The sequence below is a fragment of the Cervus elaphus genome, chromosome 2 (genome assembly GCF_910594005.1).
Source record: "Cervus elaphus chromosome 2, mCerEla1.1, whole genome shotgun sequence".
Lineage (NCBI taxonomy): Eukaryota > Metazoa > Chordata > Mammalia > Artiodactyla > Cervidae > Cervus > Cervus elaphus.
In genome coordinates this window covers 21,921,378-21,927,647 of record NC_057816.1, presented here as the reverse complement: position 1 = coordinate 21,927,647, position 6,270 = coordinate 21,921,378, and positions in this window count along the sequence as shown.

Here is a 6,270-nt window from a genome sequence, read left to right as displayed (position 1 = left end):
TTCTCATTGTGCTGGATTCTCTTGTTGCGGAGCACAGGCTCCAGAGCATGGGCTCAGTGATCACGGTACACAGGTTTAGTTGTCTCATGGCATGTGGAATCTTCCTGGACTAGGGATCGAACCTGTGTTCCCTGAGTTGGCAGGCAGATTCTTATCTACTGGACCACCAGGGAAGTCCTGGGAGACCATAATAATTTAACCACTTCTGCAAACTGCTCCCTCCCTCCTGCAGTCTGTCTCCTTATACATATCTGCTGCCACCAGTTGATGGTTTGAGAGCAGGGCTTCCCCCTTGTTTCACTCTTAGTGGTCTCAAAAGCCCATTCTTAAGGCCATTGAGTCTTGAGTAGACTGAAGCCCCTCCCTTTGACCAGTCTTATCAATGCTGGGGCTTTCTTTGCCAAGAGCTTTCAAACTATTGTCTTTTATTTGTGTATGTTTTGGACTTATTTCTTTTAATTTTTTTAATGTAAATTTATTTTTAATTGGAGAATAATTGCTCTACAATATTGCATTGGTTTCTGCCATATACCAACACGAATCAGCCATAGGCATGCCTATGTCCCCACCCTCTTGATCCTCCCTCCCAGCCCTCTAGGTTGTCACAGAGCACCAGATTTGAGCTCCCTGTGTCATGTAGCAAATTTCCACTGGCTGTGTAATTTTATATATGGAAATGTGTATGCTTCAGTGCTACTCTCTCAATTTGCCCCACTCCCCCACCGTGTCTGCAAGTCTGTTCTCTATGTCTGTGTCTCCATTGCTGCCCTACAGATAGTTTCATCAGTCCCATCTTTCTAGATTCCATGTGTGCTAAGTTGCTTCTGTCGTGTCCGACTCTTTGTGACCCTATGGACTCTAGCCCACTAGGCTCCTCTCTCCCTGGGATTCTCCAGGCAAGAATATTGGACTGGGTTGCCATGCCCCTCTTTAGGAGATCTTCCTGACCCAGGAAACAAATCTGTCTGTATCTCTTGCAATTGGCAGGCGGGTTCTTCACCACTAGCACCACCGGGGAAGCTCATATATGCATTAATATATGATATTTTTCTCTTTCTGACTTACTTCACTCTGTATCATAGGTTCTAGGTTCATCTACCCCATTAGAACTGATTCAAATGTGTTCCTTTTTATGGCTGAGTAATATTCTATTGTGTATATATACCACAACTTCTTTATCCATTCATCTGTCAATGGACATCTAGGTTGCTTCCATGTCTTAGCAATATAGTGCTACAATGAACATTGGGGTACATGTGTCTTTTTCAGTTATGGTTTCCTCAGAGCATATACCCAGTAGTGGGATTGTTAGGTCATATGGTAGTTTTATTCCTAGTTTTTTTTTTTTTTTTTAGGGATAGTGTTATCCATAGTAGCTATTATCAATCTGCATTCCCACCAACAGTGCAAGAAAGTTCCCAAAACATTGTCTTTTATTGAGAAAAAAAATCTTTCTGGATACACAGCCATCTTATTTATCTATTTTTTGATTGTGTTGGCTGGAAGAAGTTTAAAAGCAACTCTTCTTAAGATTTTAGCACCTTTCATTTTTGTGACACTTTACTTAACCCATAAATCCATTCTTATTACCCCCCCCAATTATTCTACACGTGTTATCATAATGCTTACAGTAACTCAGTGAGTGAAGTTGTATACACTCACAGAGATACACACATGCCTATATATTCATACCTATACACACACACACACAGAGGATATTAAAGACATTTCAGGTGAATCTATTCTGTTATATCCACCAACACTTTTTTTTTTTAAATTGGAGGCTAATTATTTTACAATATTGTGGTGGTTTTGCCATACATTCACATGAATCAGCCATGGGTGTACATGTGTTCCCCATCCTGACCCTCCCTCCCACCTCCCTCCCCATCCCATCCCTCAGGGTCATCCCAGTGCACCAGCCCTGAGCACCCTGCCTCATGCATCAAACCTGGACTGACGATCTGTTTCACATATGATAATATACATGTTTCAGTGCTATTCTCTCAAATCATACCACTCTCACCTTCTCCCACAGAGTCCAACAGTCTGTTCTATACATCTGTGTCTCTTTGCTGTCTCGCATATAGGGTTATTGTTACCATCTTTCTAAATTCCATATATATGCGTTAATATACTGTATTGCTGTTTTTCTTTCTGACTTACTTCGCTCTGTATAATAGGCTCCAGTTTCATCCACCTCATTAGAACTGATTCAAATGCGTTCTTTTTAATAGCTGAGTAATATTCCATTGTGTATGTGTACCACGGCTTTCTTATCCATTCGTCTGCCGATGGACATCTAGGCTGCTTCCATGTCCTGGCTATTGTAAACAGTGCTGTGATGAACACGGGTACACGTGTCTCTTTCAATTCTGGTTTCCTCAGTGTGTACGCCCAGGAAAGGGATTGCTGGGTCATATGGCAGTCCTATTTCCAGTTTTTTAAGGAATCCTCACACTGTTCTCCATAGCGGCTGTACTAGTTAGCATTCCCACCAACAGTGTAAGAGGGTTCCCTTTTCTCCGCACCCTCTCCAGCATTTACTGTTTGTAGACTTTTTGATGGCAGCCACTCTGACCGGCGTGAGATGGTACCTCATTGTCCACCAACACTTTTTAAGGGCTCTGATCCTCTGCTGCCTGTATTTTTTTCACATGTATAATGGCCATTGGTTTCTAACAGTTGTAGTCAGTATCTGTTCCTAATGCTATATATAAGCTCATGCACATATAATAATTGTTCCACCAAACTTATTTAACACACTGAGGGGTGCCACACACTTTTTATATGCATAATTTTAAATTCTTACAGCTCCCCTGCAAGACAGATGTTATTGTCCACATTTTACAGAGGAGAGAACTGAGGTTCAGAGAAGCAGTGCAGACAGAGGTGGCTCTGCTGCAAAGCCCATGTTCTTTTCACTACACTTGGCCTCTCAATAAAAAGGCCTAAGTGAAATAGAATCTTTAGGGACTTCCCTTGTGGTCCATGGTTAAGAATGCATGTTTCCACCGCAGGGGTGTGGGTTTGATCCCTGGTGGGGAAACCAAGATCCTACATGGGTGTGGCCAAAGGAAAAAGAAAATGAATTTGTAAAATGTTGAATAATCTCTGTTTCTCTTAATATCTCAACTCCTACCCCATTAATCAAGGGCCTGAGCTTTGATTCTATCACAAAAATTGTGCTATTCTCTGTTTAGTGAGACAGAAGTGGGAGGGGAAAAATGTATTCGAATAATGATGCTTGTGTGTGTGCAGGGAAATGTGACGTTTCTGCCGCCTGATGCTTTTCTTCATGGTCTGTTCTCACAGACTTTCTTAAGAACTCAGGTCCCTGGGTCCCTCCGAAATACCAGAAAGGACACTCATTGCCCTATCTGGAAGGATCCAAACAAATAACTGACCACCCAAAAAGCTCTGTGGATGGCCAAAGAAACTTGCTAGCAATAGGAACTGGTGATTGATGGACAAAAAGGCCATGAACTGCCAGCATCAGGGGAATGGCTACCCATGCCAGTGTTCTTGCCTGGAGAATCCCACGGACAGAGGAGCCTGCTGGGCTATAGTCCATAGGCTTGCAAAGACACAACTGAGTGTCTTACACTCACTCAATACTAAACTGTAGAGAACATTTTAAAAAAAATTCTTATTTTGTATTGGGGTATAGCTGATTAACAATGTTGTGATAGTTTTAGCTGAACATCAAAGGGACTCAGCCATAACATAGCTGTATCCATTCTCCCCCAAACTCCTTCCCATCCAGGCTGCCATTTAACATTGAGCAGAGTTCCCTGTGCTATATGGTAGGTCCTTGTTGGTTATCCATTTTAAATATAACAGAGTGTCGTGGTGAACATTTTTGACCAATTATAGGTCTATCCATGGGACCTCCTGATGTTCCAGTGGTTAAAACTTGTGCTCCCACTGTAGGGGGCATGGGTTTGATCCCTGGTCAAGGGTCTAAGACCTCATATGCCAGAAATTAAAAAATAAATAAATAAAAAATTTTAAAGTTATTTAAAATTTAAAAAAATTTAATTTAATCACTACCCACAGTGAGAACTAAGGCTCTTTTCCTTTAGTGTGTGATTCCACAGCTCATCCCGTCCCTCCTGATTTCCTTTAGATACCACTACTCACACCCTGCCAGGTTTGAGCAGGTATCTGAGGGGGGCCAGATAACAGGAAGGTGAACCAAGGGTAGGAAGCTTGTGTAGGTGAGTGAAAGGAATATCCTCTTTCGTCACTCCCCTAAGCAAGGAAGCAAGGAGATGTCTGTCAGCTCCCCCACGGGAGCAAGCGAGGAACACTGGTCGGAGCGTGCCCACTGCCGTCCTGGCCCCTTGAACAGGGATCTCAGGTTGAATTCACAGGAAGGAAGTAGGACAAGGCAAAGACTGTCTCAGGACTGGCCCTGCTCCTAGCAGCTCAGGAGCCATGCCCCCGACAGGGGATAGTCCTGTGCCTCTCTGAGGGTTCCAGCCACAGACGAGCGTGATCTCCCAAGGGACAAAAACACCTTCTCCAGAGGGGCACGTAAAATGAGGGGTAATGAGTCTTATTCCTTGGCTTCGCTCTGTCTGCAATGGAAAGCTAGCGATTCCATACTGCTGAGGTCTGGATAGCACCCCTGGAGGCCTGTGTGTGCACTAAGTCGCTTCAGTCATGTCCAACTCTTTGAGACACCACGGACTGTAGCCCACCAAGCTCCTCTGTCCGTGGGATTCTCCAGGCATGAATACTGGAATGGGTTGCCAAGCCCTCCTCCAGGGGATTTTCCTGACCCATGGATTAAACCCGGGTCTCTAACGTCTCCTGCATTGGCAGGCAGTTTCTTTACCACTAGCGCCACCTGGGAAGCCCTCTGGAGGCCTGGTGGTCAGTTCTTTCCTTCCCCTGCTGAAATCCATGTACTCCTCCTGTGTAGCATCAAGTGAGCGCAGCTGCTTCCTTGGCTCCTTTGTATCCAACTTCATCCTTCCCTCTAGTCCCTGGGATAAGAGCAGCTGTCTTCCTGGTGATACCAGCTCATTATTCCAGTGTCTTTTCCACCCTTAATCTGCCTTCTCTCAGGCCCAGTGTCTTTTGGGTGTTGCTGACCTCAGAGCTGTCCGTTATGCATTCTGGGGAAGCATAATGGTGTCTCCTGGGGTTGTCCCAGGCAAACCAGCATATGTGGTCAGCCTTCCCAGATGGATCATGCCCACCTCACTGACTTGTAAGAATGAATGGAATGAATGTACATCTGGGCACTGTGTATGGTATAATTTAAGGGCTGAGTTAGCTACTGGTAGCTGAGCCCTTCCTCAGGTGTCAGCTCCATACCTTACACACCCTAGCGGGCTCCTTCTTCCTGTCCGCTCTCTCCTTTCATGTCTGGTCCCCCACCTCCTGCGCTCTGCTTGTTGGCATCTCCATCTCTGCCGCTAGATACTGACTCCCCAGACTTCCTGGTGTTAAGGGAGGGTTTTACAACTCTTTTTGCCTGATTCCGGGACTGGTAAGGGCCAAACCCACTCTCCTGGGTCCGATCCTGTCTGGTATAGCCCTTACGGCAAGTCTCTGACCTTGAACTTTGGGCCTGGGCACTCCTAGGAGTGAGGGTCAGGGTGGGGTTAGAGCTGAAATCTATTTGCACAGGGACGTTCCTAGTTTACGTCCTAATAACAATTTTATTCTCCAGGCCACGCTTCCCTCTCCACCCCGCTATAGTCACCCTTGGTTTCACAGCCAACGATCTCACAATAACTCCTTTTTTATAGGTGGAAACATGCCCCGGAACTCGTTCAGGCTAGAAGTGTGCAGAATTCTGTGCCTCTGAGGGGCCCTTCACTGTTGCGTGGCTGCGGGCGTGCAGACGGGAGAGCAGGGGTGGCCACGACCCTGTCCCCGTGGGGAGTAGAGTGGTGGCGGGGAGGATCAGAGGGTCCTGTCTGGCTCAGCGCACAGGCTGGAATCTGAATGGGACAGCAAGTCCCTTCTGAGACCTGGGAAGTATGTTTGGGGCCAGGGGGCGCTAGCACTCAGATCGCGGTCCTGTGGGGGCGGGGGGGGGGGGGCGGGGGAGGTGCCGCGGGGTGTAAGTCCTGGCCCTCCAGCCGGCCTCAGTTTCCCCGGCCGTGTCGGGGTCACTAGTAACCAGGGTAGGAAGGCGCGGCAGGAGCCGCTGCGGGCAGACAGACGGTCGCTCAGAGCCGGCTGCATGTGTGATCGCAGCTTTAGGTTCCCGCAGGGAAGTGAGCCGGCAAGTTCGGGCTGAAGGGCCCA